This window comes from Lithobates pipiens, unplaced genomic scaffold (genome assembly GCF_037356315.1).
Source record: "Lithobates pipiens isolate NorthernLeopardFrog02 unplaced genomic scaffold, aLitPip1_a1.2 Scaffold_25, whole genome shotgun sequence".
NCBI classification, from domain to species: Eukaryota; Metazoa; Chordata; class Amphibia; order Anura; family Ranidae; genus Lithobates; species Lithobates pipiens.
Window position 1 is genome coordinate 29378158 of NW_027507787.1, and position 19284 is coordinate 29397441.

A 19284-nucleotide genomic window follows, 5' to 3' on the forward strand; every position below is an offset into this window, starting at 1 on the left:
TTAACCCATAGCACAAACGTTAATGGAAAACATACCCCACCAAAAACTGCCCACTAGGGAAAAATCATCCCAACCCCCTACTACCAGAAAGCTGGCAAGGTAGCCCCCCCCCCCCCAAAAAAAAACAACAAACAAGGGAGGGTTGGTGGGACAAACCTTCCTGATTCTATGAGAAGCTCCACCACCAATCCAGGTAAGTGCATTAATACCTCCCCCATCACACCACTATTCACTCTGCCTCAACTGCCCACCCCAATTCATGCTGGCCCTCTTCCAAGTTTCACTTTTTTCTCCAGGCCATTGACTGTAAAATAAAAAAACTAAACCCCATTCCTTCGCTTCCCACCAAGATTGACCAGACGGCACATATTATTTTGGAGTCGAATGGCCTTAGCAGCCTTTTATTACAACAAAATGAAATACAAATAACATAAAACAATCGTAATGCATATAATACATTTTATACATAACCATTAACCACTAGGCCCCTGCGCTATAGCCAAAATACGGCAATTGCCGGGAGGCCCTCCCTGGACGTCCTCCTGCTTACTTCTGCGATGTGCGCTCCCGTGAGCGCACATCGAGGAAATTCCCTTGGACACAGCCAGTCACAGATCGCTGTAAATGGCCAATCACAGTGGCCGTTTACAGCGCGATTGGCGGTTACAATGAGAGATGATCTCATATGTAAACATATGACAGAGACAACGTGTGAGGAGGGAGAGACGAACGGTTGCAGAGTAAGTGTACAAAAAAAAAATTAAGTGCCCACAGTACATGTCACTGCCATCTGTCCCCAATGCCACCTGTCCCCCAATGCCACGTATAAGTGCCATCTGTCATCGGTGCCACGTATAACTGTCATCAATGCCACATATTAGTGCCGTCTGTCATCAGTGCCACGTATCAGTGTCAGGTGTCATCAGTGCCACATATTAGTGTCATCTGCGCCATGTATTAGTGCCATCTGTCATCAGTGTCACGTGTCATCAGTGCCATCTGTCAGTGCCACATGTTATTGTCCTGGTGCTCCAGAGCCTTCAAAAGTGTAATAGGTAGTCAACAAGTTAGATGTGTAATTTATGCTCCTAGAACACGTGACAGTGCTCCCTGCATGTTGGGCCTCTCTAAGTGTCTAGGCTGTGGAAAAGTCCCACACATGTGGTATCGTAATACTCAGGAGGAGTAGCAGAATGTATTTTGGGGTGTCATTTGTGGTATACACATGACATGTAAGAGAAATAACCTATTACAATGACAATTTTGTGGGGGAAAAAAATCTTAATTTTGCAAAGAATTGTTGGAAAAAAATGACAACATCAAAAAGCTCACCATACCTCTTACTAAATACCTTGGAATGTCTACTTTCAAAAAAGGGGTCATTTGGGGGGTATTTGCACTTTCCTGGCTTGTTCGGGTCGCAAGAAATGAGATAGGCCACCAGTACATCAGGTGTGATCAATTGTTTATGATTTGCACCACAGCTTGTAGACTCTCTAACTTTCACAAAGACCAAATAATATCCACTAATTTGGGTTATTTTTACCAAATATATGTAGATATATGTAGCAATATATATTGTGGCCAAAATTTATGAAGAAAAAATTATAATTTGCAAAATTTTATCACAGAAACAAAGAAAATGTGTTTTTTTTCAAAAACCCAGAGGTGATCAAATACCACCAAAAGAAAGCTCTATTTGTATGAAAAAAAGGACATAGAAATCATTTGGGTACAGTATTACATGACTGAGTAATTGTCACTCAAAATGTGAGAGCATCGAAAGCTGAAAAGTGGTCTGGTCACGAAGGGGGTTTAAGTGCCCAGTTGTCAAGTTGTATCTGTTACCCCATGGACTGCCCCCAGCCGCAACTTACATTGGCTCAGGGACAATTACTAGTTACTTCCTACCAGATACAACCAACTTAAAACCATTGTATTATTAGGAAGGGAAGGGATATCCTTACCTCCAGATGGGCCCAACCCCCCAAATTGTCCATTATTTTATCCAGCATCGCCTTCAAAGACCCCATAGACCTACCACCACAGCACACGAGTGTGACACCTTATGTTTGTGTCGCCCTCCAAACTCGGAAGGCCTGCTGGTTACCATCCTGCAAACCCAAATGCCATAGATCAATGTCAATGGCATTCAGGTGAACGCTATCCCATCTTAGAAAACGTCAGGTCTCTTCCTCCAACTCCTGATGATGGATCGCCAAGCTCCCCATTATGTGCAAAAAAACTTGGCTATGTCCTTGTTGAACTTGACCCTGGCTCTGTTGATTCCCTCAATAGAGCGAGACAAACGCCAAGCAGACCTGGCCACATTATCGGATGACAAAAAGATGGTACTCAGGAAAAACGACCTAAGCCGCAAAAAATCAAATTTCATGTCCCTGATCAGTTCATGTGAGCAACGCAGACCAAGGTCATTACCCTCGACATGCAACAGAACCACATCAGGGGGCCTATCCAATCTAACATACTTGTGCATTTCAGGCATGACCCTAGACCATAGCATTCCCAGAACATCAACCCACCACACTGTGACCCCTTCCCTGGAGAAACCCAAATGCCTACCCTCCTCCTGGCACCCCAATAAACATATGAGTGATCCAGGATCCAAACCAGTCATGCCTCAGAATCTGAAAGAAAAAGAAAAGGGGAGAAGAAATATAACACCCCCCCCAAAAAAAAAACCATAACAAGCATCATTCATATCTTTGTAAACCCCAAGAAAGAGAGGAGAACAGCATGAAACCCAGGCAACCTCCCCCCCAAAAAAACACCACCTAAACCCACACAATAAATGAAGGCGCACATAAGATTGAAATCTAACTTATTCCCATTGCCCAATACGTTGAACCACCTGATTATCCAGGCCCCATCTGACTGCTTCAGCAACTGCCCCAATACAGATGGAATGGGAAGAATAATTGTCTGCACCCTATCCAGCAGGAGACATTTTTTTAACATAGCCCAAAACTGGAATCGGGACAGAGCAGTCCCATCCGCATGTATAAAGAATTTCATATATGCATTTTATTGCCAGCAGAAACCCATGCGATCGCCGGCCAGGCCACCGAGCCACGAACTCCGTAGAGACGACATCAGCTTCAGCTAAAGACTGAGGTTTTGATGGTCCCACCGCAGGCGCCTTTTCACTGATGACGCTAACCAAAATTGCAAACGCCTGCAACCAGTTTGCAAACGTGTGGGAATCAGCCGATACTGCCGTTTCTCTGCCTCCTCTTTCTTACTTTCATATGATTTACCTTTGTCCAAGTTAAACTTCTCTATGGGCAACAAAGAAAATGTCTCTATACTCACCCTTCCATATACGCTCCTTCACTTCCGGCTTTAAATGAGCGCCCTAAGGACCCTCAAAACACACATAAACTTCACATTTGGCGGCATCTGCCAAACACACCCCATTAGCAGCCACAGTGGCTTCGGAAACTGTAGTCGCCGCACTGGCCCCAGCCACCTCTATCAGTTTCAGACCAGGCAAAACCCCCGTTCCCACTCCAGCACCAAGCATGCCAGCCACAACTGCACCCAGATCCAAAGGAGGCGCAACCGTAACATCCACTACCTGACCCCCGCCCCGTGAGGTGGAAGTGCGGGCTGTGGACCACGCCACCACCAGCGATGAACCAGCCACACGCCGTGCTCCAGCCTTGCAGAATGCCAGCACCTCCCTAAGGCCTTCCCCAGGAAGAAGTCACTTTTGACGAAACGACGTAGGGTTAGCGGCGTGCTGACGTCACCGCATTTCCACGTTAATCCGGAAGGGCGGGCAGTGCAAACAAGAGAGAGCCGGCCGGCTCGTTTTTTATACGCTATACGCTTATACTCTGCTGGGAATTCGTGAGTTGTTACTTTACTTTTTATATTTTAATAAATCTTTACGGAATTATGCTATGGGAGCTTTTTTTCTTCTCTCTTTGCCGTACTAAATGATTGTGGTGGAACGAGATATACCATAAAGAGGGAGCAGATAGATTGGTGTTACCAACAGAGCCCAGTGTGGGGACCAGGAACGTAACATTTTACAAGCCCGTATGATCTCCTTAAAAAGAGATCTTGACAGCTGGTAAGCCTCCTCTAATTTGGTGGTGGATAATCTCTTTCTACTCTGGGTGCACCTGCTACGTGTGTAAAGGGTGGTTTTTGAGAGTCACCGAAAATGGACTAAGATTCAGCATCCTATCCATCTTTCCTTTTCTTTGGACTGCTTATATGCCTGGAAATCATTACTTTGGCACTATTTTTGCATGTTTTTGGGATTTTTTGTAAATTAGAAAAATTATGTCACTTTATAATTTTGTTTTATAAGTTTTAGCGCAGCTATATTTTTTGATTGTTGTATATTGTGTGTGTCTCGCATTGGGTTGCAGCAAGAACTTACTACTGTCAGTATTAACACTAATATCAAGTTTTTGTTTTATTTACACTTGATTTTTTCATATATATTTGTCTAGCACTTTGTTTAGACCAGCGCTGTTTTTCGAAGGTTTTATATACTGCCAGCATAGTATGTATAACCCCATTCGCCTGGGCTGTCACCAAAGAAGGGAGAGAGGAACTTGCACCATTGTTTTTACTGGTAATGGCGGCGATCTGCGATTTTTAACGGGACTACGACATTGCGGCAGACAAATCTGACCCCAAGTTACACTTTTTGGGGACCAGTGACATTATTACATTGATCAGTGCTATGAAAATGCCCTGATCAATGTATAAATGACACTAGCAGGGAAGGGGTTAACACTAGGGGCGATCAATGAGTTAAGTGTGTTCCTTAGGTGTATTCTAACTGTAGGGGGGTGGGCTACCAGGGACATGACAGAGATAGCTGTTCCCGATCACTGGGAACAGAATCGCCTTATTTACATTATTATTACATTATTTGCAGATCCCCGTTCCAGCTTCTGTATACCACGATCGTGGGTCGCCGGTGGACATCGAGTCCGACAGACCTGTGGGCACGCTCCCGTGGTACGCAGAAAACGCGCATGCCCGTTTTCTCCTGTGCAAAGACCAACGTACACCTACAATGGTTTGCGCAGGAGAGCCGACCTACCGCAATATAATGACGGTGGATGGTTGGCAAGCGGTTAAAGTTTAAACTTTTGAAGATAGATTCCCCACATCTAGCTCTAAAAAGATCTTCTGAAAAACTTCAAAGGTACATTTTAGGTTTTCAGGGTAGCTCAGGCTAAAAGCATAAATGAGTCCTATAATCATTCTTTCTGATACAAAATGAGAGTGCTATATGAAATAAAACACTACACTTTTTTTTTCCTGCCAATGCAGCATAAATATGGTATATTTGTTTTTGAAATGTAATAATATAGTGCAAAGTGGACGGGACTTTAGGTTACATAATCTAACGTTGAATGTTCAATATCTCAAAAGCCGAACAAAAAGAAAGTTTGTTTTTGTGGTACAAATCAGAACAAATGCAGCACAAAAACAAATTGTATAATTGTTTATAAAATGTAACAACGTGTGGTGCAAAGTGGGAGAGGTTTCATCAATTATAATGCGCAATATCTCTGAAATCAAACAAGCACATGCACTCGTTTTTGCAGCACAAATCGGCACAGATGCAGTGCAAATGGATGCATCTTTGTTTTTAAATTTTAATAACATTGGGTGAAAAGCGAGCGGGGCCTTATATTACGTAATTTGAATTAGAATTCCAATATCTCAAAAACCGAACCGGCTGAAACATTCATTTTTGTGGCACAAAATCGTTTTTAAGCTTAGCAGCTGGCAGTCCCTCGCCCTGCATCTTGGTTGTGTTCTGCAGAATGCAGTAAGCGCAAACTTTGCGTGTGCACAAGCCAGTTATCTCAATAGGTGTATACAACGGACAGATGTCCATTTTAGTATAAATATATTAATCTGCAAATAAAATAAACATTTTGGATGGTATGTTAAGCAACATTTAAAGCATGTGAATGATAATTTGTTCAATGTTCACTCTTACCTTTCAATGACATTGCGTGGCTTTCTAATGACTTGGAAAAATTCTTGTCACTGATGGTGCACTTTTGTCCTGATGGGCCTCAAGCGTATGGGAGCTGCCTTGTGCAGGCTTTCAAAGTTCCAAAAGACAAACTAAAATATACAGCATCAAAACTTGTGCGGTTGCACGTTTGGCAAATATGCGTCCTGCTATTTCAGTCAAATGTAAAGATAATTTTGTAAGTAAATGCAACTCAATTAAAATATGGAAATTCACATACCTTAACCACTTGCCGCCCGCCCTATAGGCAATTGACGGTGGCAAAGTGGTTTCATAATCCTGATCGGACGTCATATGACGTGATCAGGATTATGAGCCGCTGCGCGCCCCCGGGGCGCGCATCGCGGCGATCGTTGTTGCGGGGTGTCAGTCTGACACCCGGCAACTACGATCTCGGTAAAGAGTCTCCGACGGAGACTCTTTACCACGTGATCAGCCGTGTCCAATCACGGCTGATCACAGTGTAAATGGGAAGAGCCGGTGATCGGCTTTTCCTCACTCGCGTTTGTCAGACGCGAGTAGAGGAGAGCCGATCGGCTGCTCCTCTGACAGGGGGGGGTCTGTGCTGATCGATTATCAGCACAGCCCCCCCGAGGATGCCCACACTGGACCACCAGGGACGCCACCAGACCACCAGGGAAAAGGTAATCCTCCCTAGACCACCAGGGATGCCAGTCAGCACAATGGATGCCAATCAGTGCCCATAATGGATGCCAATCAGTGCCACAATGGGCATCACTGATTGGCATGCATTATTGTTTGGCACTGATTGGCATCCATTAGTACAGTATAACACCAATGCCGCCTATGAGTGCCCACCTGTGCCGCCTATGAGTGCCCACCTGTGCCGCCTATGAGTGCCCACCTGTGCCGCCTATGAGTGCCCACCTGTGCCGCCTATGAGTGCCCACCTGTGCCGCCTATCAGTGCCCACCCATGCCCATCTGTGCCGCCTATCCATGCCCATCTGTGCTGCCTATCCATGCCCATCTGTGCCGCCTATCCATGCCCATCTGTGCCGCCCATCCATGCCAATCCGTGCCGCCCATCCATGCCAATCCGTGCCAGCTATCAGTGCCAATTTGTGCCACCTATCAGTGTCCATCCGTGTCGCCCATCCGTGCCGCCTATCAGTGCCGCCTATCAGTGCCACATATCAGTGTCCATCAATGCCACCTCATCAGTGCCACTTCATTGGTGCCCATCAGTGCCGCCTTATCAGTGCCCATCAGTGTAGCCCCATCAGTGCCCATCAGTGAAGGAGAAAACGTACTTATTTACAAAGTTTTGAAACTGAAACAAAAAAAAACATTTTTTTTTTCAAAATTTTCGGTATTTTTTTTTATATACTTTAGTTTTTTTTATATACTTTTGGGGGTATTTATTATAGAAAAAATGTTTTTTTTCAAAATTGTTGCTATTTTTTTGTTTATAGCACAAAAAATAAAAACTGTAGAGGTGATCAAATACCACCAAAAGAAAGCTCTATTTGTGGGAAAAAATGATAAAAATTTCATTTGGGTACAGTGTAGCATGACCGCGCAATTGTCATTCAAAGTGCGACAGCGCTGAAAGCTCAAAATTGGTCTGGGCAGGAAGGTGTTTAAGTGCCCTGTATTGAAGTGGTTAAAAGTTTTGTCTAGATAACCCACTTAAGCCCGGACAATTTTGCTGGCCAAAGACCAGAGTACTTTTTGCGATTCAGCACTGCGTCGCTTTAACTGATAATTGCGCGGTCGTGCGATGTGGCTCCCAAACAAAATTGACGTCTTTTTTCCCCCACAAATAGAGCTTTCTTTTGGTGGTATTTGATCACCTCTGTGGTTTTTATTTTTTGTGCTATAAACAAAAAAATTGCGACAATTTTGAAAAAAGAAATTTTTTCTATAATAAATACCCCCACAAGTATATAAAAAAAACTTTATTTTCTTTCCTCAGTTTAGGCTGATATGTATTCTTCTACATATTTTTGGTAAAAAAATAAATTGCAATAAGCATTTATTTATTGGTTTGCGCAAAAGTTATAGCGTCTACAAAATAGGGGATAGTTTTATGGCATTATTATTAATATTTTTTTTTTTACTAGTAATGGCGGCGATCAGCGATTTTTTATCGTGACTGCGACATTATGACGGACATGTCAGACAATTTTGGCTTGATTTTGGGACCTTTCACATTTATACAGCAATCAGTGCGATTAAAATTGAACTGATTAGTGGGTAAATGTGACTGGCAGTGAAGGGGTTAAGACTAGGTGGTGCTGTAGGGGTTAAGTGTGTCCTAGGGATGTGTTCTAACTGTAGGGGGGATGGGCTAGCTGTGACACATTACTGATCACCACTCTTGATCACAGGGAGCTGTGATCAGTGACACTGTCACTAGGAAGAATGGGGCGATGCTTGTTTATATTAGCATCTCCCCGCTCTGCCTCTCCGTGAGGCGATCATGGGTATCCCCACAGGCATTGAGTCCACGGGACCCGCGATCCTACTCACGGAGCTCCCGGTTGGCGTCCATGCAATGGCACGCAGCAAATTCAAAGGGATGTACAGGTACGTCCATTTTCCCAGCCGTGCTATTCTGCCAAAGTACAGCGGCGTGCGCCGGTCGGGAACCGGTTACTCAATATTATACATTATTTTCGTAAATGTAAAAGGTGTTTTTTTTTTTAGAATGAATGAAAATTAAATAAGGTACTTAAAATATCAAAGTACATTTATTAACATTTATTTTTATGTTGAAATTTATAATATTTTTATGTTAAAATGACAAGCCAACAAAATAATTTTTATCAGTGTAGGAGTGGTGTATACACCCCGTGCAGCACTTTTTTCCTGTGTACTTATCCTGGTGGTAGGTGCAAAACGCTCTACTGCTATAGCTACTGGTATCCCAGCCTGACCCCTGACTGTGACACAGATACTAGATTGCATTGAGATCTGGATAATTCGGAGGCCAAGTCAACACCTCAAGCGTGTTGCTGTGTTGTCACACTGCCTCTGTCGGCTTGTTTTCTTCTGATAGTCTATCCTGGTGCCATCTTTTCCCCAAGTAAGCGATGGACACACACACCCAGCCATCCACATGATGTAAAAGAAAACTTGATTCATCAGACCAGCCCACATTCTTCCATTACTCCATCAAGTTCTGATGCTCACATGCCCAATGTAGCCACTTTTGCCTGTAGACACAGGTCAATGTAGGCACCCTGACTGGTCTGCGACTGCACAGCTTCATACATAACAAACTGTAATGCCTGTTACCTATTACTTGCTGCCTAATATTCACCACCAAATTTCAGATGCCATTTTAATGAAATAATCAATGTTATTCACTTAACCTGTCAGTGGTTATAAAGGTATGGCTGGTGGATGTATTAATCCAAAGCCACCAATCAGATTCTGTATTTTAGGCAAAAGTGATCTAGCAAACTTGGTAATTTTCAAGGTATGAAAAAATCCATACCAGTCCCTTAGCTGGGCATGCAGACTGTCAGGTCAGGAAAGGAGAGGGATGAGCAAGTCTCCCCTTTCTGAACCACACCAAGCCACATATCCTCAACATGGGGGAGTGGGTGCTTTGCCCCCCCCCCCCACCCACCCCAAAGCACCCTGTCCTCATGTTGATGGCCTCATCCCCGTGGCTGTTGGTTGGGGTGGTGACAAGGTGTTTTGGGGTGCGTGGGACAGAGCCCCCTGCCTCTAAGCACCCACACCCCTATGTTGAGGGCATGTGGCCTGGAATGGTTCAGGAGGGGGGGTTCACTTGGTCCCCCCATTCCTGACCTGCCAGGCTGCATGCCCGGATAAGGGTCTGGTATGGACTTTGAGGGGTTCCCACACCATTTTTTAATAAAAATTTGGTGTGGGGTTTCAGAATTAAAAAAAAAAGATTGAGCCTACCATTGTTGACCTCCATTTGAAAATATACATTTATAATGGACACAGAAAAGTATTTTTTAAATGCATGAATGTGCATAGAGATCACAGTTCTATCCAAATCTATTACTTGAAAGATCTGGTACATGGTTGCTAGCTGCCAGACTAGCTGTTGCTGACAGCTTTAGTCCTCAATAATAATTGTGAATCAGTCAACATAGTTGCCAACCACATAATCATAGTACAGACTGGTGACTTCTCTATAAAATAAAACTGCAGCGTTCAGAAGTTGCTACAACCTGAAGATAGCAATGCGGCTATGTTTAATACCGAATTATAAAATTTCAGTGTTAAAAAAAATAACCTAAAACATTTAGAATTAGTTTTCTACATTTTTGTCAGAAGATGAGTTTAATACTGTAATCATCAGATAAAATTGCAGTGTTAAAAAAAAATAACCTAAAACATTTAGAATTAGTTTTCTACATTTTTTGTCAGAAGATGAGTTTAATACTGTAATCATCAGATAAAATTGCAGTGTTAAAAAAAAAAAAAAACGAAAACATTTAGAATTATTTTTCAAAATTTTTGTCAGAAGATAGAAACATGCAAAATCAGACTACCTAATCCACTTACTTAAAACTAGCTCCCCTTGATGTGCCACCACAAAGTAGCAAATTAATGTACATTCACGGCATATAAATGCAGTAGTGGACATAGCTTTTTCTATTTCACTTTCATTTACATTATCACAGCAAGATAAAAACTATGGAATGCTTTGATCACACAGTAGGTTACCTCTCTAAAGTGTTTGCTAATCTCTTGAAAACACTTATCTCCTCAAAATGTGTCAAGTACAGGATGATGTCAGGAGAACAGATAGGCAGGTATGCATGTTTGATAGCAGAGTAATTGCTGCAGGCGTTCTAAAGTTTTGCTTTTGTTATAAAGAGACTAAATGCACAAGTAATGTTTTGATAATACATATCACATACTCTTAGCAGTCTCAGATTCTATATTGTCATTTTATTGTTGATAACAAGAGAGAATTCTTAGTTGCATCCTTAAAGCTCATCTCCAAGCAATTCTACATTTTTGCTGAGGAAGTCATTGCACTGCACCCATACCATTTGAGTTTTTCTTTACTCCGATCTCTCTTCTGTTTGTAGAAATTCCTCACTGAAGTTCAGGTGACACAGAAGGCTGATGGCAGAAAAATACCAAGTGGTCTATTGAATCTCCCTTTTTTTTATGTTTTTTTTTTACCCTTTTGGGTTTCTCTTTTCCCCTCTTTTTTTTTTTTTGATCCTTTGCTAAATATAGACCTAAGTTTACCCCAAGCATGTATAAATTCTTACTGTAGATGCTATCCACTGCTCTTTCAGTAAAATAATACTTTATAAGTGTAGCATTGACCCCCGAAGGAGCTGCTGGTTTTATTGGGCTTACCGTTACCTTCTTCACCTCACCTACGTCTAGGAGTTCCCGTGGTAGATGGCCCAAAGAAGATAACACTCTCTTATATGGAGGGTAGAGGGTTAAATCGGGAGTCCGCCGTTTTTTTTTTTTTAAAAGCCAGCAGCTACAAATACTGCAGCTGCTGACTTTTAAAATAGTGAGACTTACCCGCCCAGCGCGCCCGCGATGTCGGCACCCGAAGCCGATCTCTTGATCGTCTCTCGGGTGCTGCGGCCGCCATCTTGGGTATGGGAATCAGGAAGTGGAGCCTTTCGGCTTCATTTCCCGGTTCCCTACTGCACATGCGCGAGTCGCGCTGCGCAATAAGGATGGTCCCCGCTGTCTCTGGGATCCGTGTGTTTCCCAGCAGGCAGCGGGGGACTTTCGGAAAGGGGTGTAGATTCTGCGGAAAGGGGCGTACCTTCTGCTGAATCTACGCCGGAAGTGGGTGCAGATACCTGTACTGTACAGGTACCTGCACCCCCCTCCCCCCTGAAAGCTGCCAATTGTGGCGCCGGAGGGGGGGAGGATTCCAATGAGCGGAAGGTCCACTTTAGGGTGGACCTCCGCTTTAAGAGGAAAGTTCATGTACTTTTGGACTACAAAAATAGAAAGTCTCTTATAAAAGAAATCCAGAGAATTACCGTTTCACAGCTGGATTCTCACAACCTCCGGATAGACCTCCTCTCACTAGGCCTAGCAGCCGGTAGGGTGTTAAGTAAAGCAAAGTCTCTGCCACAGACTTGGATATAGAACACTTGAGGAAAAGTCTCTGCTACAGACTTGGATATAGAACACTTGAGGAAAAGTCTCTGCCACAGACTTGGATATAACTGAGGGACGTAGACAAAAATTTAGAGCACTATCATACGGTACTAGTATCTCTCAGCCGGTCCGGCGATACCGTAGAAATGTGGATCCATAAAGTGTCCTTCAACTGAGCCTCCAGGCTCCTTCAGAGAAACCAGCCTTAAGCATGGCCTTCTCCTGAAGAGTCCTCCCCTGGATGCTTCTCCAGTTGCTGGGCCTCTCCTCAGATGAAACGGCACCGGACCACCCTTGGATCATTAGGGCCTAAAATCCATTTAGGCCTGTCCCTGCAGTTGCTTCGCCTTGGGCTATCCAGCCCCGAGGCTCGGAATTGCATGGATCCGCACCCCATGCCAGGAGGGCCATGGGGACTGGTCAGGAGGACCAGGACCAACCAGACAGAAAATACCTTCTGGACCAGAACCCCGAAGCACGTGATCGCAGTACCTTAAATACCACCTCCCAGAGTGTACAGCAGGAGAACACTCCCACTGGGCTGGTTCCGAGAAAACTTGGCACTCAGTACACCCAACTAGACTGCGTTCTACCACTTGCTGGTGGTGACAGCGAAACCTGCAGCCAAGGAGAACTCAGTGCAATCCAGCTAGACTGGTACTGAAACCATAATTTAGCAAAATTAACCCTAAAACCCAACTGTGGTTTTAGGAATATTCATTTTCAAAAACATATAGCGTATATTCGTCAGGAGCCAGTGCTACATAAGGTTAAGCCGGCCATAGATGGTTTGAATCTCGGCCGGTTCAGCAGGGACAAGGCAAAATTCAAACCATGTATGGGCAGGCGGAATGTACCCAAGTTAATAGATCAATCAAATTTGTCTGCAACCAGCTGGCCAGATTTTACCTGTGATAATTGCTAGCGGCTGCTAAAGCCCCTAGCAATAATCACTGTGTTCTCCTGGCGGGGATGGCTCCTCCCCCTCCAAGAGAAATCAATGGCTCCATGAGAGGGATTCCCCTGTCAGCACAGTCTGTGTTGATGGGGGGAATTGAGCAAAATTATTTCCTGCAACCCGTGGTTGCAGGAAAGAGATTTGCTCCATCTATAGCCAGCCTTAGGTCTATAATTACATAGTTTTCAGCTCTCCTCCTGCTAGTCTGAGGTCCTGTCCCTGAGCTCTTCCCCTTAGCTTCCTATGTCATCACTAGGTGCCCTGAGCCTCAGCTTTCAGCAGTGCAGGAGAAAGAGTCTGCAGGACAAATTATGTTATGCAGGTGCATTCAGTAGAGCAGGGGTCTTCAAACTATGGCCTTCTAGTTGTTCAGGAACTACAATTCCCATCATGTCTAGTGAAGTCTGGGAATGTCAGTTTTACAATGCCTCATGGGATGTGTAGTTCTGCAAGAACTGTAGGCCCGTAGTTTGAAGGTCCCTACAGTAGAGCTACAGGGGGTGTTGAGAAGACTGATTGTCTAGCAGACAGGTAGTTAGCACAGATGACTGGTCTCCTCAACAGGAAATGCTGCTGCTATAAAAGTCAGTAGCATTTCCTAATATACTATAACAAAAAAAGGAGCCTGTGACTTCAGTAAGTAGTGACACAACTATAACGTTGGGATGCTTGCTTATTTTTCTTTTGTTAATACCCAGACCGCAGCTTCAATAATAAACGTTCTGATAGCAAATTCACTCCCACATTTAGTTTAAAGAAATGTGCTGACTCTGCTGAGTATGTAGGAAGGCTGCTATTGCTGATATAACCTTCTAAAAATACTAGATCTCATGGTATAAGTATTCAGATATACAAGTACATAGGTACACATGTGGGAAGGTGCAGAGTGATGCAGCAGCAGAAAACACAGGGAGGGAGTCCAGGTGCCTGCGAGTTCAAGAATATATTACAACAGAAGTCCAGCAATAACAAACAGGCCCGGTGGGAAATCAACCCAACTGGGAGCACTCCCAAGTTGTGACAGCGAAGTGGCAGTAGAGTGGTGGACCATAGGTGCTGATAGTGTCTGTGTTTGTGTTGAGGAGCAGAATGTGGCCTGGCTCGTCTGCACCAAACAAAGAGGCTTCCAGGAAGGGTGGCGTGTTCTTGTGGTTTCCCTACGGCTCCAGAACTTTTCCCTAAAACTAAGCACTGTCTCTGACAAATGAGTGACCTGCTCCTACTCCATTCGCAAAATGTGAACCAAACCCAGAAGCCAGGTTCTTCAATAGACACTGCCAGACCCAAGATGGCACCAGAGTCACATGGGGTGCCAGCGTCCAATCGGATAGCTTCCTCCCTCAAATCATAGAGGAACTAGGTTCCTCTCAGCTTCCTCTTCCACATGCATTGCTGCAAGTAGTGGAGAAAGTTGACTGAATTTGCCTACACACCTATTTTTGCCATTTATATATGCAAGCTCTGCTCCCTGCTTAGTAGAGCTGTATATTGTTGTGTGGTAATAATCATTTTAGATTTCTGAAAGTCCATCAGACAGGGTCTGTGTGAGTGAAAGTGTTTGCCTCTGCAATCTCTAATGATGTGAACCACCAACCATGTTTCTTCTGGTAATCACAGACCACGTGACCTAAGCAATCTAATCTTTAACCACATGCTGACCAGCACACGACGATATGTGTCGGCACAATGGCACGGCTGGGCAAATGGCAGTACAGGTAAGTCCCCTTTAAATCGTGGCATTGTGGGCGTGCATGCGACCACCATGTACTCCATGACCGTGCCAGCGGCTCCCATGGACTCGATATCCACTGGGGGGCCCGTGATCGTGTCACGGAGTGGCAGAACAGGACAATGCCTTTGTAAACAAGGCGTTTCCCTGTTCTACCTAGCAACATGACAGATCTACTGCTCGCTGTCATCGGAAGCAGTGATCTCTGTCAAGTTCTAGTGAGGCAATTCCCCCCCCCCCCACAGTTAGAATCACTCCATAGGACACACTTAACCCCTTGATCGCCCCCTAGTTTTTAACCCCTTCCCTGCCAGTGTCATTTACTCAGTAATCAGTGCATTTTTATAGCACTGATCGTTTTATAAATGACAATGGTCCCAAAATAGTGTCCGATGTGTCAGTCATAATGTCGCGGTCACGATAAAAATGCCAGAAATCTATTCCCTATTTTGTAGATGCTATAAGTTTTGCACAAACCAATCAATATATGCTTATTGCGATTTTTTTTTTTTAGCAAAAATATGTAGAAGCATACATATTGGCCTAAATTGAGAAAGAAATTAGTTTTTTTATATATTTTTAGGGGATATTTGTTATAACAAAAATTATATTTCAAAATTGGTGCTCATTTTTTGTTTATAGCGCAAAAAAATAAAAACCGCAGAGGCAATCAAATACCACCAAAAGAAAGCCCTATTTTTGTGGGGAAAAAAAAAAACGTCAATTTTGTTTGGGTGCAGCATTGCAATTGTCAGTTAAAGCGACGCAGTGCCGTATCGCAAAAAGTGCTCTGGTCAGGAAGGGGGTAAATCCTTTTTGGGGCTGAAGTGGTTAAATCATATGAAAAGCCTAAACAGCAGCTGTTTTCAGTTCATGGCAAGCTAGAGGCACTTATACTCAGAGATTTGGAAATGATGATACATGCTCTACTGATTCGTGTAAAGTGATGAATTTTAATGATAGGTCCTCTTTAAAGCTTTTGGTGAAGTCCTCCCCTTCCAAAAAAGGTTAAATTTTTACATTCACTTATGCAGGGTAGGGCGTCACTCAAAGAAGCACGCAAGTAACATCACAACTATTATGGTCCACGGGAAAGCAAAAGAGCAGCAGATCATTATGGCTCAAGGTCAGATTTAAGGAGGCAAATGTATGAGAGGTTGATTTCACTTCATTACATGCACTGCTGGATGTTGAAAATTCATTTTCCTGAAAGCTGGCGCTTTTTAACATTTTCTCAGCCCCCTATCAAAGCAGCTGCTTTTTGAGTCACGTAGAAATATGGTGAATTCTTTTTTTTTTTTTTAGTTGACAAGATAATTTCTGAAGATAATGAATGCCCAGCTGCTTCGGCACTTTCTGAAAACCCACTGCGTAAAAATGTCTATTAAACAATGTAAACTCGTGTCATTTAAATTGGAAGCTTTATTACTGGCAGACTTTAATATTGGATAATTTGGCTCTTACCGAAAACTAGAAATCCTTTAGATGCCTCTGCACGACAGTTCCCCACTGATGTGGTCTCTTTGGGGACTGTGAAGCATTAAATATAAAACTGACAACAGACAAAGCAGTTTACAAGACTATTTCTGCCAGCATAGCAGGGGTCACTTCACACAGGCATACACTTGTAGACACCAAAAGCAATCTGTCCAAAGAGCAAGTTGTACAGCATGCATTCGTAAAGCATCTCCCAAGCTTTTTAAACAACCTCTTGAAAGCAACTAAAGTGCAACTGCACCTTTAAAGCAATATTAAACCCAAAAACAATAATTAGATGTCGTGGCTGCATCTGTTTTCTTTTCTTTGGCTCCCCCCCCCCCCCCCCCCCCCCCTCTGTTTTCACCTGGTGATCTTGCCAGTAACACACCTCCAGTATTTGTAAGACTCAACTCTGGAGAAATGAGCAGTGGAGGCATAGCAGCATTGTCAGTCTGGGGGTGGTGGGAGGAGGGAGGGTAGTGTTAAATGTATTAGCAGATTTAGATACACTAACAAATAGAAGCCCACTGGGGCTTGATTTGTTGTTTAGGCAGATTTGCACAATTGTGCCTCTGCCTCATATACATCTGAGTCGCCCCTAAGGGGTGCATTTATAAAGCAGTGGCACGGTCTTACTCTACACAGGCACATTTTGGAAAACATACTGGGGTGGATTTGCTATAATTGGAGAATGCAAAAATCTGCTGCAACTCTGCATAGAAACCAATCTGGTAGTATCACTAATGCCTGCCAGTGTCTGCTAATCAGTGATGCCCATCAGTGCCACCTATTAGTGCCCAGTGCTGCCTATCAGTGCCCAGCAATGTCTCCTATCAGTGCCCATCAGTGCTGCCTATCAATGCCCTTCGGTGCTGCATCTCACTGTTACCTATCAGTGCCCATCAGTGCCATCTGTCAGTGTCAGCAATTGTCATTCAAAGTGTGACAGCACTGAAAGCTGAAAATTGGCCTAGGCAGGAAGGGGGGAAAGTGCCTGATATTGAAGTGGTTAAACCACTATGTTCTTGCGCTCTGTCATTAGGCTGAGGTTCATTGCATTCCATTCACCTTCACACAATATAATCACAGTACAAAACAAGCAGCATTATTTCTCTTCCAAGAACTTATATTAACAGATCCATCAAAAGCTCAATTGGAGCCTCTTCTCCTCTTTATTTACTTTGTGTCGACAAAGTACACAATAAATCAGTGATGCCAGGCTCATATCACGTTTATATGAGCCAAATATCACCGATGTGAGTGCCTGTAATTGTAATATGCATTGGAAGGAAAGGTGCCCTTTCAAGGTACTTCTTCACTGTGCATGGCATTGCAGATATGTGACAAGCTCTTTGACAATCATATTAAAATGTGCGATTTCTATACCTCGGCTGCTGCATTTTTTGTCTACATGAATACATTACTCTTACTAGGCTTACTACGAATTCACATATTTTTTAGTTCTCTTACCAAAATGTTCCTTTGTTAATAGAAATACTGTAAATATTGTCTTAAAGTGAAGCTGTCAAGGCTTGATAGCTTACCTCTCTCCCGCTGATGCTTACCTTTCCCATGCTTCCCCATGGGCGAGGGTTTGGTCTGGCCACTCATTGAGCTAAGTGTCACTCCGGTGACAAGTATTTGGCACTTGTACATGGGCACTACCTCTAGCAAGACCACCTTGTCATCTTCACCATCTCCTCACCATGCCTTCTCTGCTCTACTCTTTCAGGTAACTGCATAGACCTTCCCTGCAACACAAAGTCACTCTACTTGTCTGCGATTTCCCACCTGACTCTTCATACCCTCTGGTAACTGCATAGACCTTCCCTGCAACATAAAGTCGCTCTACCTGTCTGCGATTTCCCGCCTGACTCTTCATACCCTCTGGTAACTGCATAGACCTTCCCTGCAACTCAAAGTCACTCTACCTGTCTGCGATTTCCCACCTGACCCTTCATACCATCTGGTAACTGCATAGACCTTCCCTGCAACACAAAGTCAAACAGAGAAACTCTGGGAGAAGGAAGATGATCCCCCTCAGGGGATCGGGAAGAGACTGATGACTCCTCTTCTGAGGAATCAAGTGAGGAAGGACCCTCTTCAGCCTCACAGGCTGAGAAATTGCTGGTGCAATCTCTTACACTGAAATGATCCGCTCCACATTTACGTTACCCGTAACTGAGTCCATTGAAAAGTTTGGGTTCACTGAAGCCTCCTCAAGCTCTATTTGCCTTTCCTGTTCATTCATTGCTTTCCCTCCTAAACAAAATTTCAACACTTTATTCTATGGAGGAAAAAATTTGCTAAGAGGTGGAGTATACTGGCAATTGATGCTGCTATTTCCTCTATAAATTAAAATTTGACTTGTCCGGTTGGCAATGCTCAAATGCCTAGAAATCCATCTGATGAAAAATTGGAATTCCTGTTAAAAAATATTTTCTCTTTGGCAGGTTCAGCAGCTCAACCTGCAGTAGTGGCAATTGGGGTATGTCAGTCCTGTAGAGACCATTTGAGACAGGTGCTCAAGGTTTTTCCTGAACAGCTAGCCCAGGATTTAGCCAAGCTGCCAGGGGCTTGGTATTTTCCAACTGACGCAATCAGAGATTCTATTCTGCAAACCTCTCGCTTTATGCGTGGGTTGCTGCATATCCGTTGAATCTTATGGTTGAAAAGTGGTCAGCCGAAGCGCCATGCAAAGCTCCTGGCTGTTTTTTCCTTTCCATGGTGAAAGGCTGTTGGGAATGGGAAAGGGTACCCTTTCGCCAGTTAAGAAAAGGAGTAAGACGTCCCTCATTTAAACAGGCTCTTTTCTCCAGTGCCAGGGGCATCTGCCTTCAGGCAGTCGCGACAGCCTCCACCATCAGGTTCAAGAGGACTTCAGGGTCAACCCCAGGGACAAAAGAAGCCCTGGGGGGAAAAAAAACTACAAAACAGAACGCTAAAGCCTCTTATGAAGGGTTGCCCCGCTCGCTCG